The 21,250-nt window shown below is 48.1% G+C and overlaps 1 protein-coding gene and 1 pseudogene across 2 annotated transcripts in view; one reads left to right on the top strand and one right to left on the bottom strand.

Moving 5' to 3' along the window:
* The window catches only part of asic2 (acid-sensing (proton-gated) ion channel 2), an 82,392-nt gene that overhangs the window by 43,844 nt on the left and 17,298 nt on the right, over positions 1 to 21,250 (bottom strand). The gene's annotated exons all lie outside the window — the stretch shown is intronic.
* On the top strand, positions 3,595 to 3,710 carry LOC114795012 (uncharacterized; annotated as a pseudogene).

The raw sequence follows: 21,250 nt of genomic DNA, 5'->3' as shown, positions 1-21,250 counted from the left end.
AAAATGTAAAACCGGTGGAAATGGAGACTAGGCCACACCTACCCAAGGCCTTTTCTCACACTCCTGTCCTCCAACCCATCGCATTCTCGTCCTGTCCTCCCGCTCATTTCAGAAGAGGACTTGAACGGGTAGAAAAGTGAGAGGTAAGGAGCGGCTCGACAATTCACAGATACAGATTCTAAAACTTGAATTCGTGCGTCCACATGGAGGCGGAGTTTCAGGGGACACGGGGGACAGTTACTTTCTAAAATGGGTCCAACCTTTAAAACAGCGTTTGGGACACTCTCTGCGTCTCCATGTGGACGACAACATTTCAGATAACGCTCCCATGTGGACGCGGGTTTTTTTTTTAGAAACTTAGAGAAAAGCTTCAAGGTCCCTTGACTCTGAAGTATTCCGGACTTGGAAAACGTTGTAAAGCAGGTCCAGGCCCCTTGCAGTTCTGCTGCCGTATGGATAAACGGAATTCTTGCCACGCTGTACTCTTTTTACGACACAACTGTCAAGCTCCAGCTGGCGCCATAGCCTTCAGTTTAACGTTTTGCTCGATGCTTCGATCGATCCGCCCCATTACTGCTGCATGGTGCATTCTGGGAGTTGGCACAGCGCATGGCAGCGCTTGGCCCGTCATACCATGACATTTCAGAACGTGGCGCTCCTGCCCCCTCTTGCTCCGATCATGGTCCACATTTCATAGTCAGGAGAGCGGAAGGTTCTCTAATGTTCTAACTAGAGATGTTCCCTGCTGGCCCGCCTTCTGCCAAATAGACAAACTGTGCAGAAGAGGCGCAAACAGTGGGCGGGGCCTCAGATATGGCAGAAGAACCCTAATCCTAGAGAATCTAGGGCCCAACACACCATTAACAACACTTCCTGAGTTAAATTCAGTCAATTCTTTAAAGAGAGATAAAGAGATGAGTGTTCACCATGTGGCTGGAAAGACTGTCACACACACACACACACACACACACACACACAGCTTCATTTTGTGTGTGTGTGTGTGTGTTTTTTATAAATATAGACACCAGCCATAATAGAGAACTGAAGGTTTGTGGAAAAAGAGGCGGAGTTGTCCGAGATCAGTTGGTGGGCGGAGCAGCACGGTGGGTCTCTAGCTACTGCAGTACTTATCACTACGGAAACGTGATCACAGCGATAGAGGGAACACGATGCCACATCGATCGTGTGGGTCCACTGTGGACAGTGGGCACGTGAGTGTGTGTGTGAGACAGAGAAGACGCCTCACAGCAATCTGATCGTCACTCCAATAATCGATTATTACGTGATTTCAACACACACACACACCTCAGTTCAATCACTGCTAATGAACGCTGTAAAGGGAAAACACATGGTGAGTACACACACACCACAAGGTGTCCAGTGTGATGTAGTATACACAGATAAAACACACACACATCTGTGCCGTCACCACAACCGAGATTAAAGGCAAGAAGAGAGGAGCACACACACACACACACACACACACAGTTCTCACAAACCAATCAATTGTTGTGTTACGGTCCTGTGTGTGTGTGTGTTGTTAGGCAGTGAGTGATGAATTGACATTGTCAGCGCATCCTGCAGGTCTCCATGTTTCTCTCCACACACACACACACACACACACACACACATAGAGTCTCTTCTCAGAATTAGAGGGACACTTTCCCAGAACTCTGATCACCTCCAGCAGTGAGAAAGACAGAGAGACAGAGAAATAGAGAGCGGTTCAGACAGGGAGAAAGAGAGACAGACACACAGAGACAAAGAGAGACAGACAGACAGACAGGGAAAAAAGAGAGACAGACAGACAGAGAGAGAGAAAGAGAGACAGACAGACAGGGAAAAAGAGAGAGAGACGGACATAGAGAAAAGAGAGACAGAGACACAGATAGAAGAAGAGAGACAGACAGACAGACAGACAGACATACAGACAGACAGACAGACAGACAGACAAACATCTAAGCATGCAACATGAGCTCTAAAATGACAGTCTCTCACACACACATACACACACCGTTACACACAAGCTGAGGTTAATGCTGCGCTTGGACAGGTGAGAGGACGAGCCTCCATGTGTCGTTTCTGATAAACTGGCTTTACTTCACACCTCCAGCGCAGCCCACACCACCATTTATCTGGACCCTCCAGTGGGACACTGTGGTGGCGGCGCCGTCCCCCACTTCTACGCTCATAGGTGCAAATGAGCAGGCGGGACTGTTCAGGCTCGGAGCTCCTACGGCGAGAAGATTCCGTGGTCTGGACCTGATAAACGCAGGTACACCAATAAAAAAGGAGGCGGTAGCTCCTCCAGCACCAGATCAGTCGGCAGAGCGCCACCCACTGGTGGCAACGACCACAACATGTGCACAGTCGGGGAAAGCAACACACGCCCAGCAACACACGCCAAGCAACACACGCATAGCAACACACGCCCAGCAACACACGCCAAGCAACACACGCCCAACAACACACGCCCAGCAACACACGCCAAGCAACACACGCATAGCAACACGCGCCCAGCAACACACGCCAAGCAACACACGCCTAGCAACACACGCCCAGCAACACACGCCCAGCAACACAAGCCAAGCATTTGAGACTGAGTATTTGAGAGGAGCAGGAGGTGTGTGTGTGTGTGTCCGTATGTGAGTCGGTTTCCTGAATCCCACCAATCGCTGTTGTTCATCTCCCTTGACACGTAACCCTGACCAATCGCCTTGCTCTACAACCACATTTCCCAGGAGGCCACGTGGACCGAATACAAAACAGCAGCTCCAGCTGAGGGCTTATGGGAAAACTGAACGTTAAAAAGGTCAGAGGCTTGAAGAAGTCTGGTCCTGGAACAAAAACAGAACCCTCCAAGCACAAAGACGCACACGACGACTGGCTGGCTCACACATGACAAGAACTGTGGGGTGTGTGTGGCTGCCACATTTCATGCCGGACACCTGTCACAGCGGCTTTTAGCCGCTTAAACCAAAGTATTTCCATTCATACGCTGTTATCGATAAACATAAGATGTGTTGCAGTGGTGGCCTAGCGGTTAAGGAAGCGGCCCCGTAATCAGAAGGTTGCTGGTTCGATTCCCGATCTGCCAAGGTACCACTGAGGTGCCACTAAGCAAAGCACCATCCCCACACACTGCTCCCCGGGCGCCTGTCATGGCTGCCCACTGCTCACTCAGGATGATGGGATAAATGCAGAGGACAAATTTCACTGTGTGCACCGTGTGCTGTGCTGCTGTGTATCACATGTGACAATCACTTCACTTTAAAAACTGAGACTGGCAGCTTTACACCAATGCTGCGAGGTCACATGCACCACAGAAAACAAACCTTACAATCAGCACTGAACTCGCAAATACTCAAATACTGACTCCCAAAATACTGACTCCTCCCACTCATGCCTGAACTAAGACTCTGCTTCTGATTGGTTCAAACCCTTCATGTCTAAGACAATCACTAGGGTTGTAGACCATAACAAATCGAAATGTGGATGATGCTGTGTTCATCGCAAGTTGGAATTACATGGCAGTGATGGCGTAGAGGTTAAGGAAGCGGCCCCGTAATCGGAAGGTTGCCGATTTGCAGAGTCATTGCTTCTCGGCCTTTTGGCTAAGATCAAGTGTAGTATCAGTTCTTATCAGTTTAATATCTGATACGTCCCCCAGCGGGGGACTACATGTTAGATTTTTAGAACAGGGAGTTTGGTGGCAGTGGTGGCCTAGTGGTTAAGGAAGCGGCCCCGTAATCAGAAGTGTCGGTTTGAATCCCGATCCACTGAGGTCCCACTGAGTAAAGCACCATCCCCACACACTGCTCCCTGGGTGCCTGTCATGGTGCCCACTGCTCACTCAGGGTGATGGTTAAATACAGAGGACACTGTTTTGTTTAAATCTGGGACACATTGTGGGATCCCCATGGGGTACAAAGCGAAATTCAAATGATCCCCTAATAATGCAATTAATTGAAAAGGTGCTGCAACAAAGTACTAATTTATGGATGTGCAGACATCCATAAATCAGCAATCAGCTTGTTGGATGTGTATTTTATGCCCTAACAGATCATTTCCATGTATTTGCACAAGTTACAGGACACAATACAGGGGTTTTAATATGAAAAAATCTCTCACTGCAGACAAATTGTGTTTTTTAAAACTAAAATTTCATTTCATAACAATTTTTTTTAAATAAACCAAAAAATTAATAGGATAAACAAAACCAAAATGTACTAAACATTGCATGTGAAGCTGGACGGCCTGATTCGGCCCGGCAGGCGTGTGAATATTTACCGCGTGGGTCTGGCTTCCTTCACCACAAACTCCACATTGAATTGCACATTATTGCTTTTTCAGGGACTTTTCATGCTGCTTTGTTTCTGTACCACTGCGAGTGACACATCAGCTGCATTCCACTCAGGTTGGGTCAAGTTAAAGAGATGTTGGACCGTACATAGTCAAACGAAACAACGTTTCTCTGGAACCAGGTGCTACGTGCACCATTACGACAAAGTGCAAAATGGGACACAGGCAGTGCAAGAGTTAACATTTAATGCCAACAACACATGTTGACAACAGAAGATGGACAGACATGCAGACAGCACTAAGCTCGTGGAATCGCTGCAGCGTTCAGTAACGTGCCAAGTTAAAATGGTGCAATGTTACTGGTGTGCACTATTCTGGACACGAGCATGCTTTCTAGTCCTCTGAGGCGGCGGTGAATATAAAAAAATCAGTTTACAGCTGGCTCGCGCTATACTGCAACTTGCCTTTATAATCAGACCAGCTTGCTTGTTATATGATAATGTCTGCCGGCGGTAAAAATCAGGTCATGATTCTGCCCCCCATGGCGCTCGAACCGCTGCATTCGATGTAACGGCTGCTGTGATGAGGCGCATGTGCAGGAAATAGGGGGACAAAAGACTTCCAGCACGGACACTCGACCTGGGCTCCACATGGTGCTGTTCAGCAGAAAGCGACTGCACCAACGAACAGGACCATCAACCACGTTGTTTGCTTTTGAAATGAAGTAACAGTGTCCAACGCACGTCTAAATTCAATATGTCTAATAAAAGAAGATTATTCATAAAGAAATGTATTGGGTTCCCCACTGGACCCAATACTCTAGTACAATATGATACAGGCAGCGGTGGCCTAGGAAGTGGCCCCGTAATCAGAAGGTTGCCGGTTCGAATCCCGATCTGCCAAGGTGCCACTGAGGTGTCACTGAGCAAAGCACCGTCCCCACACACTGCTCCCCGGGCGCCTGTCATGGCTGCCCACTGCTCACTTAGGGTGATGGTTAAATGCAGAGGACATGTTTCACCGTGTGCACCGTGTGCTGTGCTGCAGTGTTTCACAATGACACTCACTTCACTTCACAGTACAGAAGAGGGTTGGGCAAAATCACGATTCCACACAATTTCATCAGGACAGATCTGATTGTTATTCTGGCATCGGCGTACATTTCGGCTCGGTTCTAGACGAGGATCGCGTGGCGCGGGGGGGATAAAGCCCCTCCCCACGTGCACGTGCACGGATAAGAAATGTGGGATTAGCTTCGTAATTAAATTCTCACTTCCGCGCAGCAGAAAGAATAACCAGGAGACGCAGATATGGAAATCTTGCCGCTGTTGCCGCCTCCTCACACTCACTGGGCTCCTGCACCCAAAGGCATCAACTGTGGTGATTTCCATTTAGGTCCATAAAAAAAATCTCATGTTCCGAGTGGGATTTAAAACCAACAAGAGCAGCTCCCGCAGAAATACAAATCACGTCAAGAAACAAGGAGGTTAGGAATAAAAATCAAGAACAGGACACTCTTGAGGTTCGACCTTTCACCCCTCCACATGCAGATGCCCACACCATAACACAGTAAACTAAAATCGTTTAATCGTTCAGGTTTTTTTTTTTTGTGTGTGTGTGTGTGTGTGTGTGTGTGTCTATATTCTGCAGGATTAAGATGCTGCTTTGCAGGCGGTTTAAATCCGCAGATCAAAGGACTGCAGATCCCGGGATCAACCTGGGATCAGTCCGGGTTCTTCCAGAGATCCGGGTCTCAGCGTCAGGATTTACGGCAAAGATGTTGCCTAATTCTCAACACAAACCTGTCTCCGTGTCACTCTTCCACAGTTAACGTCTGTCGTTTCTTATTTTGACTCCAAAAATGGATTTATATTTATATGAAAATGCAATTGCGGTAATGATGTCAAATTCAGTAGAGCAGATAAATAAAAAAAAAACTATCACCACAGAATGAATCCTGAGTTTTTAGTTATTTTTATTTTCTGAACAGACAATTCGCCAGCCTGTACCATGTGACCCTAGCCCTGGCAGAAATACCTTCAGCGGCCCAGCAGTCGTCAGGAGGTCGCCTTGATCTTCACCCTGCTGCGGGCGGCAGCTCAGCCATGTAATGAAGACCCTCGCCCGTTTCATCACTTTACCGGAGATAATTATGAGTAATGGGGCATGCATCACTCCACCCCTCCCTCCATCCTTTGGATTCTGGCTAAATGGACAATTCATGTCTGCATCTAATAGGCAATGGCTCTGTGGTTGAAAGTGAAAGTGAAGTGATTGTCATTGTGATGCCCGGGGAGCAGTTGTGTGGGGGTACTTCGGCGACTCCCTTACCCGCTAGGCCTCCGCTGCCCCAGTGTTAAATTAGTCCTTGGATGATGAGCACCACAAACCATGATGTTCCGAACATTTCATTTTTTTCATTTCAAATATGAACATAAATGTATCAGTGCTGTTAAGGTTAACACATTAAAACTAATGGAGATAAGACGTACACTGATCCCATGGGAGACAAATTAAAATGGCCGAGGTCCCCTGTCGTGCCGAACTGAAACACAAAATGAATGCAGCTGCGTTTTGTTTACCTTTGACCCGGGTGCAATATTCACCCTAGACAACTCAGCATATAAAATGTGTAATGCTTTGGTGCCCATGGACCAGCCAGGTGCTGCCTGTTCTCACGTGATCAGGACACGTGCTGTAATCGAGCCTAAAAAGTGAGCCTGACAGAGTCCGAGCTTTTTAAATGCACATGTTTCACCGCCTCAGCCTCCATTTTCATCTCTGTCGCAATAATTAAAATGCATCACCTCAAGTTAACATTTGGGTGGTAGTAGCCTAGCGGGTAACACGCTCGTCTATGAACCAGAAGACCCAGGTTCAAATCCCACTTACTACCATTGTGTCCCTGAGCAGGACACTTAACCCTGAGTGTCTCCAGGGGGGGACTGTCCCTGTAACTACTGATTGTAAGTCGCTCTGGATAAGGGCGTCTGGTAAATGCTATAAATGTAAATGTAAACATTTCATTAAAAAATCACCATTTAATACAACAAACACTTTTACCAATCACCAAAACAAATCATACAGAGAGGATAGGTACTATAGACCGGAAGTTTGTGCTTGATGACCAAGCTTGAATAAAATGGTAGAAATTGGGCCAGGATTTACAGCTCTAGTCGTGGACTTTTAAAAGTGAACATATATCTTTGTGACCATGTGATGCTACATTTCTGTTTTGTGTGTGTTTCCAGCCATATAAACTCACTGTGTTTTTCTCCAGTGGGCACATCATCTGAATCATCTCGAAAAATAAAACATTGCTGACTGCACTACTGAGAACATTTTGCATTAAAATTGGGAGAATCCTAAGAATCCTAGACAGCAAAGTAAGAGGAGCTTGGTGTGGGCGGAACACGAACCTGTCCACATTTGAACTTTTTATATTAAAAGTAGGGCAGTTTGACCGGTAGGATGAAATGATCGCTGATCCAGCTGCAGTTATTCTCCAGACCAAAAAAAAACGAAAATTATAAAAAAAAATTCTGCTCAAACGTCGGCGATTACCTGGAACCAAACAGCCTGTAACTGCAGACATTTACTGCGAAGCACGACTGTTGCCACGGCTACGGCCTCAACGTCCGCTGCACTTATCGTGTCCAATCAGGTCAATAACAAACCACTCAGCTTCACGTGTGAAGTGAACCGGCCGTGGTGGCCGTGCCGGGCATCGATTAGCCACGTCCAGCCTGCATGGCAAGCGAAGGCCCTTGTTCATTTGAATCATCACTGCTCATGGGTAAGATCGGGGAAGAGGTGGGGGAACGGGGGGAAGTGTGAGGTGCAGGAAGACGATGTCGATGTCACTCGCAACGTTTCAGTCGGAAAAATCAGCACCCGCCTTTACAGTCACAATTTATAGAGGGAATATGAATGATGTGTCCATCACTGCAATTAGAATCAATCGAGTAGGGGGCGGATTAGAATTCATTATTAAATATGAAATAAAAAAAGAGAATCAATTTTTCATTAAAAAAAGTAAGAAAATACTGCGTGGAGAACATTATCTGAATTCTCCATGCACATCATCTCCAGGTGTAACCATGCAGCTCCGTCCCCATTTAACTCGGTCAAAAAGCTGTGTCCAATGTCTTGAACTTGCACTGAACTATATACGCGTGACAGGTCACTGTCTACCGGAAGCTTGAAAAGAAAATACAGCGACGCGTATTAACACAAATGAGTGCATTATTGGCTCATGCGACACATATGCAGAGGTATCCTGCATCTCTGGATGCAGAGAATTGACTTTTGAGGGTTCCACATCTTCATCGGGAAATGCAGCAGTGTGTGGAACGTCATGCACTTCATGCCTGCTTGCATTTCACACAACTCTCAGATGTCTAATTACGAATTTCTGTAGATGCGCAAAGACCACACTGATTTTCTTCTCTTCAGATCAATGATGAAAGGATTCAGAACGACAGATCAGAGCAGCAGAGCCTGTTCCTGCACTGTATCAGTGCCATTTCCGTCATATTTTAACTTATATTATATATATTCGTTTGTTTACAGTTTAAAAACCATTAACCATTTGGTACTTAATGCCCTGTACATTCTATATAGATGTGAGTATACAGACGTCAATTTCAAATGTTTTTACAATCACTTCCACACACTTCTATACAACATTTATAAAAACTCTGACTGTCGCATCATGGAGACTGAACAACTGAAAATGGTGAAGAATTAAAGAGTTTAGGGTCAAGATTTCCACTGTAGGTTAAAACAGAGAAGAGAGCGGGAAAGTGGACACACACACACACACACACACACACACACACACTGACAGGTTACCTGGTGTGTAGAGTGCTGAAGGGCCTGAACAGATGGCCGAGCAGTCAAGTGTGTTTAATTACAGAAGCACGACCCCACCACATAATACACACACACACACACACACACTCATATACAAGAGCTCTCAAATGCCTTCAGTTGTGGAAGCTTTAATAGCGGATTATAAAAAAGGAAGGAAATTTATCTACAAGCGGTGCCGGTTTCAAACGACTGAGGATTTGTCCAGGACTGACCGCTCAGAGACCAGCGTGCTTGAGGATAAAAGATTTGTTTGAGGAGAACAAAATGTCACCACAAGCTTTGCAGGGGAAAAGAGTAGAGGGAAAAGTGGCCGGAAAAAGGAGCATGGTCAGATCAGCAGGAATTCCACAAATTCTATCTTATCTTATCTCTTGAAATAACTTTCAATTCTAGATTAAATGTTGCAGCTGCAACAACGAACCCAAATTCAGACGTATGTGGCCTTGGAAATGTGTCTGTTGCAGCGTGAACTGATCAAGTGGTCGTGCATGTTAGTAGGATAATTGCGATGCAGCAGAACATCGTCGCAGTGTAACGTTCATCTGGCCTTCAGTAGAAACGGACGCAGTGAAAACTTTGCATGCAGCGTTTATTTGACATCCTTGATGTCTGTGTGAACGAGGCCTTAACTGTCATCTCACTGACGTATTTGAAAGCATCACGTGAAGTAATGTAGAAAAAATCCCGATGCATCAATAATCCAGGCATTGATAATCAAATTGCATCATGGGATCTGTAGTAGTAGCCTAGTGGGTAACTCACTCGCCTATGAACCAGAAGACCCATGTTCACTTAACCCAGAGTGTCTCCAGGGGGACTGTCCCTGTAACTACTGATTGTAAGTCGCTCTGGATAAGGGCGTCTGGTAAGTGCTGTAAATGTAGTTATGGGATCTGTGTGTTATCAGCCCCTTCATATGGCCGTGCCATGACAATAGATCTATATAAAGTTATGTAGCAGGATGTGGCCCGCGCTCTGCGAATTTGACACCCCTGAAACAGTTTGCAACGTTTGCATGAGTTTCGCCATGCTTACAGTAGTTTATTATTGGCTGACGAGGCTGTGACTGGAACATGGGACTGGAGCTGCCCTGGAAGGGACAATATTTCAGGATTCTCCAGCTTGACAATACTGCCTATAATGTGTAATGCATCTGTCAGAACGGGACTGAACGTTGCTCCTCAGCACTGAATGCCTGTTTTCCTGTATATATCAGAACGTCTAATGAATTCATATAATGGATATCATGCAGAGCAGGTCAAATGTCAATATCCCGCACACAGGTCAGGTGTGTGCAGTGTGATTGGATTTCAGGTCAGGTTTATTTAAAGCCCCCGTGTGACCGCAATGTTCACCATCATGCGCCAAGCCTAGGACCACAGCAGGGAGTTCCGCAAATAAAGAAGGGGGTGTGTCGTAGAAGTTCAGTAAAACACTCAAATCCCACACACAAATGACCAAATGGACCCCAAGGACGATGGACGCACTGTAGCCATGACAACGCACAGGAACCGGGTTCTCCAGAGGCGCACACAAAGGTTAATGTTTCCGAATCTGAAGGACATTCCGAGCTGAAGGCTTCAGCGCTTGAGGTTTGTTTCAAAGACAAAAATAATCATGAAAGCCCAGGGACACGTTTATCTGTTTACACGCAATTTCCCATCATGCCCCACTCTGTCACAACATGCGCTATGAAGTGCTGCAGCAGATGAGCGCAAGAAGGACAATTCTCAGAAGTCCTCGTCACCTCAGACAATCTCAGAGTTTTCCAGAGAGGGGGCTGAGCTGGAGGTAGCAGGAGGTTCGGTCCAAACATGATGATTCAGGACGATGTCCATCTGGAATAAGACGACAGAACTCCCAGTGTGCTCTTTATTGAAAGATTCAGCAGAGGACCGCCCACCTTCATCATTAGCGCCAGGGAGACGGGGGCAGCACCAGCTTCTTCTGAACAGAAGTTACATGTTTTCAGCCAAACTTTGTAGAACATGATTGCAATAAAATTATTGAGACAAATCAAAAGAATAGATGTGAACAACAGAAGCTGATGAAATGAGTCCGAAAATCCATATCTAACATCAGAGAAATCTAAAATAGCCAGGGTGCAGGAGACAAGAACCCAGAGGAGAAGAGATCAGTGGACTGGGTTCCGTCAGATGTTATACAGTCAAAATATGTTCCCTGAGGGAGCTGAGGAGCTCTGTTCTGAAACGACGACAAAATTACAAAGGAACCATTACACTGGCGATACGGGTCTGTTTCAGGATTTATCACCTGCATCTTCACAAAAAAAAAAACCTGATCAGAATGTTCATGAAGGATTCATCCCCTCGTTCCCTAGAAGATGAAAATGAATGTGTGATCACGTTTTTTATTTGTTTCACTGGAGACGCTTTTTCCTCTGAACTAATCATGTGTTTCTGTTCTAATTATAATCCTACTAAAGCCCTTACAGTCCAGGATGTTGACCTCACTGTAGGCTGTGATGATGATGATGATGATGATGATGGTGATGAGGATGATGATGAGGACGGTCAGGTCGGTGGTCGGGACCATGGTTTGAGTCGTAAAGGACGGTCAGGTTGGTGGTCGGGACGGTGGTTAGAGTCGTGGAGGACGTCAGGTTGGTGGTCGGGACGGTGGTTAGAGTCGTGGTCTGGACCGTGGTTAGAGTCGTGAAGGACGTCAGGTTGGTGGTCAGGACGGTGGTTAGAGTCGTAAAGGACGGTCAGGTCAGTGGTCGGGACTGTGGTTTGAATCGTGGAGGACGGTCAGTTTGGTGGTCGGGACGGTGGTTAGAGTCATGGAGGGCGTCAGGTCCGTGGTCGGGACGGCGGTTAGAGTTGTGGAGGACGGTCAGGTTGGTGGTCAGGACGGTGGTTAGAGTCGTGGAGGACGTCAGGTTGGTTAGAGTCATGGAGGACGGTCAGGACGGCGTTTAGAGTCGTGGAGGACGGTCAGGACGGCGTTTAGAGTCGTGGAGGACGGTCAGGTCGGTGGTTAGAGTCGTGGAGGACGGTCAGGTTGGTTAGAGTCGTGGAGGACGGTCAGGAAGGCGGTTAGAGTCGTGGAGGATGGTCAGGAAGGCGGTTAGAGTCGTGGAGGACGGTCAGGTTGGTGGTCAGGACGGTGGTTAGAGTCTTAAAGGACGGTCAGGTCGGTGGTCGGGACCGTGGTTTGAGTCGTGGAGGACGTCAGGTTGGTGGTCGGGACGGTGGTTAGAGTCGTGGAGGACGTCAGGTTGGATAGAGTCATGGAGGACGGTCAGGACGGCGTTTAGAGTCATGGAGGACGGTCAGGTCGGTGGTTAGAGTCGTGGAGGACGGTCAGGTTGGTTAGAGTCGTGGAGGACGGTCAGGAAGGCGGTTAGAGTCGTGGAGGACGGTCAGGAAGGCGGTTAGAGTCGTGGAGGACGGTCAGGAAGGCGGTTAGAGTCGTGGAGGATGGTCAGGAAGGCGGTTAGAGTCGTGGAGGACGGTCAGGTCGGTGGTCAGGACGGCGTTTAGAGTCGTGGAGGACGGTCAGGACGGCGGTTAGAGTCGTGGAGGACGGTCAGGTTGGTTAGAGTCGTGGAGGACGGTCAGGTCGGTGGTTAGAGTCGTGGAGGATGGTCAGGAAGGTGGTTAGAGTCGTGGAGGACGGTCAGGACGGCGTTTAGAGTCGTGGTTACAGTCATGGAGGACGGTGAGGACAGCGGTTAGTGTCATGGAGGACGGTCAGGACGGTGGTTAGAGTCGTGGAGGACAGTCAGGACGGTGGTTAGAGTCATGGAGGACGGTCGGGGCGGTGGTTAGAGTCGTGGAGGACGGTCAGGACGGCGGTCAGAGCCATGGAGGAGGGTCAGGTCGGTGGTTAGAGTTGTGGAGGACGGTCAGGTCGGTGGTTAGAGTCATGGAGGACGGTCGGGGCGGTGGTTAGAGTCGTGGAGGACGGTCAGGACGGCGGTCAGAGCCATGGAGGACGGTCAGGACGGTGGTTAGAGTCGTGGAGGACGGTCAGGACGGTGGTTAGAGTCGTGGAGGACGGTCAGGTCGGTGGTTAGAGTTGTGGAGGACGGTCAGGTTGGTTAGAGTCGTGGAGGACGGTCAGGAAGGCGGTTAGAGTCGTGGAGGATGGTCAGGAAGGCGGTTAGAGTCGTGGAGGACGGTCAGGTCGGTGGTCGGGACCGTGGTTTGAGTCGTGGAGGACGTCAGGTTGGTGGTCGGGACGGTGGTTAGAGTCGTGGAGGACGTCAGGTTGGATAGAGTCATGGAGGACGGTCAGGACGGCGTTTAGAGTCATGGAGGACGGTCAGGTCGGTGGTTAGAGTCGTGGAGGACGGTCAGGTTGGTTAGAGTCGTGGAGGACGGTCAGGAAGGCGGTTAGAGTCGTGGAGGACGGTCAGGAAGGCGGTTAGAGTCGTGGAGGATGGTCAGGAAGGCGGTTAGAGTCGTGGAGGACGGTCAGGTCGGTGGTCAGGACGGCGTTTAGAGTCGTGGAGGACGGTCAGGACGGCGGTTAGAGTCGTGGAGGACGGTCAGGTTGGTTAGAGTCGTGGAGGACGGTCAGGTCGGTGGTTAGAGTCGTGGAGGATGGTCAGGAAGGTGGTTAGAGTCGTGGAGGACGGTCAGGACGGCGTTTAGAGTCGTGGTTACAGTCATGGAGGACGGTGAGGACAGCGGTTAGTGTCATGGAGGACGGTCAGGACGGTGGTTAGAGTCGTGGAGGACGGTCAGGACAGTGGTTAGAGTCATGGAGGACGGTCGGGGCGGTGGTTAGAGTCGTGGAGGACGGTCAGGACGGCGGTCAGAGCCATGGAGGAGGGTCAGGTCGGTGGTGTAAAAAGCCACACATGAAGACCATGTGGTGTTGGAGAAGAGAATAGAGTGTGAAGACAAAACTCTTTCTCCCTCCACACAGAGCACTGTATTTAACCACTCCAATTTGATGTTACCTGGCAGAAAGAGGCATGGCACAACAGAGGTTAAAAATGAACAGTTTCTAATTTATTAACACCGGTAAATAATTATTGTAGTTACATGTGAATATTGAATGTAAAAAGGTACCAAGGTTATAGAGAAAGTAAACATGAGAAGAAAGAGTAAAGAGGGAGAAGAGAAAGAGAAGGGAAGATAAAAGTCCCAGAAGCCTTCCGGCTTCTGAGGGAAAAACCCCCCTGAGCAAGATAGCTCAGAGGTCACTTTTCCACATGTGTGCAGACATTTATACCCCTGGCCTACAGGAAGTTGTCACTGGCCTACAGGAAGTTGTCACTGGCCTACAGGAAGTTGTCACTGACCAATCAGAACCTGTTGTTTCTGATGTCACGCCCCCGGTGCCTCCCATTTGGTGAAGACAAAGAGGGTGGGCGGTCCTGACGGCTGATACTTCGCACGTTGACGTCGGACAAAAGACATGTAAAAACCGGGGTGTCGAATCTTCACCCACAACCGTCGACACAGGAATGTTACACTTCCCCCTGCAGACATCTGTTATGCAAGACAAAGCAGGCTCCCGCGATGTCCATTCTTACAGTGGTTAGAGTCGGGGAGGACGGTCAGGTTGGTTAGAGTCATGGAGGACGGTCAGGTCGGTGGTTAGAGTCGTGGAGGACGGTCAGGTTGGTTAGAGTCATGGAGGACGGTCAGGTCGGTTATAGTCGTGGAGGACGGTCAGGACGGCGGTTAGAGTCATGGAGGACGGTCAGGTCGGTGGTTAGAGTCGTGGAGGACGGTCAGGTTGGTTAGAGTCATGGAGGACGGTCAGGACGGCGGTTAGAGCCATGGAGGACGGTCAGGTCGGTGGTTAGAGTCGTGGAGGACGGTCAGGTTGGTTAGAGTCGTGGAGGACGGTCAGGACGGCGGTTAGAGTCATGGAGGACGGTCAGGTCGGTGGTTAGAGTCGTGGAGGACGGTCAGGTTGGTTAGAGTCGTGGAGGACGGTCAGGTTGGTTAGAGTCGTGGAGGACGGTCAGGTTGGTTAGAGTCGTGGAGGACGGTCAGGTTGGTTAGAGTCGTGGAGGATGGTCAGGTTGGTTAGAGTCGTGGAGGACGGTCAGGACGGCGGTTAGAGTCATGGAGGACGGTCAGGTCGGTGGTTAGAGTCGTGGAGGACGGTCAGGTTGGTTAGAGTCGTGGAGGACGGTCAGGTTGGTTAGAGTCGTGGAGGACGGTCAGGTTGGTTAGAGTCGTGGAGGACGGTCAGGTTGGTTAGAGTCGTGGAGGACGGTCAGGTTGGTTAGAGTCGTGGAGGATGGTCAGGTCGGTGGTTAGAGTCGTGGAGGACGGTCAGGTTGGTTAGAGTCATGGAGGACGGTCAGGTTGGTTAGAGCCATGGAGGAGGGTCAGGACGGCGGTCAGAGTCATGGAGGACGTTTAGGACGCCGGTTCGAGTCGTGGAGGTGAAAGGCTCCACGGATGCAGGCGTTACACAGTGTCAGTAAATCAGAATAAATCAGAATAAATTAAAGGACCATTTTAATCCTCATTGACCTGCTGGTGATGGAGATGTCAGGACGGCGGAGTGTCCCAGAGCGGAATGTGGCTCTGAGTTCCACCACGGGACATTGCAAGATATTTTTCTGGCTCCAGATCAATTCAAGGCGTTATTAAAATATTTAATTGTGCAAACACACCACACACACACACACACACACACACACACACACACACACAATAAAGGAGATCTTTCAGAGGAACAGGAACATTTCATCTCCTGCTGGTGTCCAGCAGTCCTGCTGTAATCGTTCGGACCGCACTGACCAGACACATCAATCAAAAAGTCATTTCCTCCGCCAGCCTCGCCTCCTGCAGCGGCTGCGGCGGCCAGTTGTCGCCAATTTGCCGCTCATCTTTGATTAACGGCTGTCCTACACAATCTTCAGAAATAGGAGGAACGTTCATAATATTGTGAAAAACGGAATTCTCAACGTTCCCGGACGTGTTAAATCTGAGCTTTTGCCTGTAAGGACTGTAAGAAAGACAAGAGAGGATTGTGGGAAAGGAGAGGATGGTTACAGAAGAGGACAAAGGAGAATGGGGACGAGAGGTGTGGAGGAGCACGAGAGAAGAACGAAGTATCATGGGAGGACTGTGGGTTTGGGAGAGAAGGGAATTATGGGAAAGGAAAGATCCTGTTTATTCAGCCCTGCTGGAGACACTGGGCAGAAGGGCAGGAGCTCTAATGATCACCAACAGGCTACAACCCACCGAGTGTGTGTGTGTGTGTGTGTGTGTGTGTGTGCACCCAGCCTGCACCATTTACTTCAAAGTGTCCCCAGCAATGATGGACTCAAAAACAACAAGAAAATCACCAGCTGCACAGCGCGACTGTGTTGAAACAGAGGACATCATCATCTTCATCATCATCATCAGCAGCAGGCCTGGCAGCCAGTCGGCAGTGGTGAGGACCATCTGAGCAGTCCTGGAAGGGACTGGGACCCTCATTTGTTCTCCCCCGTTGTTCCTGCTCTGTCTGGAGACGGAGACCTTCCTTCATGTCCCTGGTCTCCAGCCAACGGGTCTCTGTTTCTATTCAAAGCCCTTAAACGGCTGATTAACAGAGCAGAGCCGCGGGAAACGGGCTCCGGCATCTCCAGCTTTCGGGGGCCATGTTCTCCTTGCACTTCATGGGTAGTGGAGCGCGTGCACTATTCTTGGTAGTGGGCGTGGTCGCGTTTGTGTACAAACGGAGGTGAAGATGGACGCTGCGCTTCACCTAGACGTGTAACGTATTGTGTGACAATCGTGTGCACGGACTCCTCCCCTTTTTTACGTAAATAATTACAGGGTGGGTAGACGAGGGGAAGGGGACTCCAGAAAGCTGAAGGTCTCTCGCGTGGACCTCGTCCAGGTTAGCAGAAGACCACAAGACCACACTGACCTTTAGGAAACAATGCTGATGTGCATGTGTGTGTGTGTATGTGTGTGTGTGTGTGTGTTTCTGTTATCAGGACCGATACCTCATGCTGCGGCAGCATGGAGCAGGAGCAGCTTCTATAAACAAGACAAATGGCATTATAACTTTTGTGTTTTTTACATCCGCTCAGCAACCTTGTGTCCTACATCTCTTTCACAGAGAGAGAGAGAGAGACATAGACAGATGAGAGAGAGAGAGAGAGAGAGAGAGAGTGAATCGAACCCTGGCGGAGCACCTAAAGACTCAGGCTGATTAATCGTTTAATCCTCCATTAGAGAGCAGCAGGAGTCACACTGTGACCCCCCCCCCCCCCCCCCCCCCCAATCAGCACATCACAGGCCACGCCCCCCTGAGGAGATCCTTGCGGTGGAAGGGGACAGAGATTCACCACTAATCCCAGAATTCCGCAGGGACTGAGCCAGATACATGTTCAGCAGGGATGTGTGTGTGTGTGTGTGTGCGTGTGTGTGTGTGTGTGTGTGTGTGTTCTACCTTTGACTGCAGGTTAGAAAAAGCTGACAGGACCCCCATGGGGGGGGGTGGAGAGTGCTTGTGTCAGAGTTCTGAAATTTTCACAGAGAACACACACACACACACACACACACACACATCCCAAATCCTTACAATCCCTCAATCTCTGCCTCCCCGTCACTTTCTACACGTCCCCTGTGGCTTCTCTTAATCTTCTGTGCAAATGGAGCAGAACCACACACACACACACACACACACTCTAGCTGCACAAACTCTACATACAAACTATTCCAACACTGCACTATAACGTCAGTATAACAATAAAACAGACACGACAATAAAAATATCCCAACACTACAACAGAGTAAAAATACACACAATCTACACCCGCACTATAACAGACTAAAACTGCACACACACCAGACCAAACATACACTCGAGCCACAGTAACCATACTACACACTACACAAGACCAAGATTATACTAAAACTACACAAACACAACACCAACACTACACCAGAGTAAAAATACACACAATCTACACCCACACTAAACTGGACGAAAACTGCACACACACCAGACCAAACATACACTCGAGCCACATTATCCGTACTACACACTACACAAGACCAACAAAACTACACAAACACAACACCAACACTACACCGGAAAAAATACACACAATCTACACCCACACTAAACTGGACGAAAAATGCACACACACCAGACCAAACATACACTCGAGCCACAGTAACCATACTACACACTACACAAGACCAAGATTATACTAAAACTACACAACACCAACACTACACCAGAGTAAAAATACACACAATCTACACCCACACTAAACTGGACGAAAACTGCACACACACCAGACCAAACATACACTCGAGCCACATTATCCGTACTACACACTACACAAGACCAACAAAACTACACAAACACAACACCAACACTACACCGGAAAAAAAATACACACAATCTACACCCACACTAAACTGGACGAAAAATGCACACACACCAGACCAAACATACACTCGAGCCACAGTAACCATACTACACACTACACAAGACCAACATTATACTAAAACTACACAAACACAACACCAACACTGCACCGGACTAAAAATACACACAATCTACACCCACACTAAACTAAACGAAAACTGCACACACACCAGACCAAACATACACTCGAGCCACAGTAACCATACTACACACTACACAAGACCAACATTATACTAAAACTACACAAACACAACACCAACACTACACCAGAGTAAAAATACACACAATCTACACCCACACTAAACTGGACGAAAACTGCACACACACCAGACCAAACATACACTTGAGCCACATTAACCGTACTACACACTACACACTACACAAGACCAACATTATACTAAAACTACACAAACACAACACCAACACTACACCAAAATGTTGGATATACTGACGTTGTACAACACAACTACACCAGCTTTTGCTGACATTTCTGTCTTCTTGTCCCTGATTGGACAGCAGATGAGCATCTGGCTGAAATGGCCTGGGAGGTTCATCGCCTGTTATAGAAACATGGCGCTGCTTATTTCTCATTACGCCCGTCTCACCCTCTGACACTCCGTCCATCAGCCCCCGTGTCCTCACTGGACAGGATCCATCAATCTGATCGGCCCCACCCTTTGTTTTAGACTCTGGTGCCGTCTGCAGTGGAAAGACGTCATGGGTCATCACCACCGCATGCGAGTATCAGAAGCTACAGGAAAACACAAATATCTATTAAATGAGCACACACACAGAGAGAAAGCGAGAGGGCAGGACTCTGCTTCACATGGCTCTCCTGCTCCCTCTACTGGCCCTGAGCTGCAGTGCATCACGTGATGAGATCTCTGCGGCGTGCGGAGCTGATGAACATGAAGCCACCCGTTCACTGGTAAGGAGGTGGTGGGACACTGTGTAAGAGAGAAGTCCTTACAAAAAAATGGATTAGAGACTCCATGATGCAGATCTTAATGCAGCCAGTCCAGCATTAAACTAATCACAACCCAATCTGTTCAAAGGCCAGAGCTAGAAGACCCATCGTACCAGGAGAAGGCCTGGATGGAAAGAGGCTGAAGGTGCATGGTGAACCGTGAGACCCTACAGGATAATGAGGACGAGTGTCTCTTCCCTCCATAACGGACATTTACCACACACGCCGCATCAGGAAAGCCACCAGCCTTGTGAAGGACTCCACACACCCCTCACATGCACTCTTCACCCTCCTACCATCAGGCAAAAGGTACCGAAGCGTTCGGACCCTCACTGCCAGACTCTGCAACAGCTTCATCCCACAGGTCATGAGACACCTGAACACTCAGGGACTTTCCACTTTGAACAGACACATTCGCACTGTCTGTGTCCCTCGTTTGTTCTGTATGTGACCCAGTGTGTCAGTCACACGGTCACTTTATGTCGGTATGTAACGTTGTTTAAATGTTCCGGAGAAACGTTGTTTCGTTTCACGATGAACCGTCTAACATGTATGTAGCTCAACTTGAACTTGAAAGTGGTGTGTTTCTTCCTATGAGCCCATAAATAGCAGAAATTGATAACTGGGGTTGAATTGTTCCATCACTGATGTTTCTGGAGGGAAGGGAAATGAGGTTAAGCAGATATAAAGCACATTCGAATAAATAATGTATACAAAAAGAAGAACCCGAAAAAGAAGCCCCTCCTACATAAATACACATATACATTTATACACACACACACACACGCAGATGAACATTCATCTTACTACCAACTCACACTCCTACACAGTTCTACATTCTCATACTGACTGTAAGATTCTACTTATTTAAAATGTTATAAAGTGTACAGCTCTCAGCTATTTAACCAAGCCGCTCGACTTATACAACTGAACTGAAAAAGCACTTAGACCAACCAGCCACATGCTCTTAGTGCAACCAATTAAAGTACAGAAGGACGCGAGCTTTCAGACCCTGGAATAACCCGCCACCGGAACGTCTCTATACAGAGTCCCGCCTGAAAACGCTCTTTTCTGATGCTTGGCTTTTAATTCCATCAGGACTTTTATGTTGTTTTGATCGATGAAACAAACTTGCAAAGCACTTTGTGGTTTAAATAAGCTATAGAATAAAAGTTTACAGAAAACAGATACAGACATCAGACAACTGGTCCCTAAATCCCACAAAAACCCCGGCAGATAGTGCTGTGAGCAGTAGGATTAACACAGTGTTGAATGCATGTGTGTGTGTGTGTGTGTGTGTGTGAAATGATTGTCTTTGATTAACAGTGATGTGTGTTTTTTTTTTACTTGTTTCTCAACTGCTGCCTGGTCTGCATTTCCTTTGAATCTCCACTTGACCAACCTGCTGAGATGAAAACCAATGACACTCTGACAAAGTAACGCGTTTATTTTGACTTATTTTAACTGAAACTCCTCCCACAGGACGGCCCCCACCAGCGTAGAAACCAATCAGCACATCATGGCTCAGCATTGAGATTAAGGAAATTAAAGTGTGTGTGGCGTGTTCAAGCCGTGTTTAAACAGCAGATGGCGCCATCTCAGCTGCCACCAGACCACTATAAGCCTTTAATCGTGGCAATATGATTGGCTCTTGGCACCGCTAATCAGCATAATGTGATTGGTTGTGGGTTCGGCTCATTTTCCGAGGCACATTAAAGCGTTTTCACT

The sequence above is a fragment of the Denticeps clupeoides genome, chromosome 7, assembly GCF_900700375.1.
Source record: "Denticeps clupeoides chromosome 7, fDenClu1.1, whole genome shotgun sequence".
NCBI lineage: Eukaryota > Metazoa > Chordata > Actinopteri > Clupeiformes > Denticipitidae > Denticeps > Denticeps clupeoides.
Note: the sequence above shows the minus strand (reverse complement) of the source record. Positions and strands in the feature narration are given on the sequence as shown.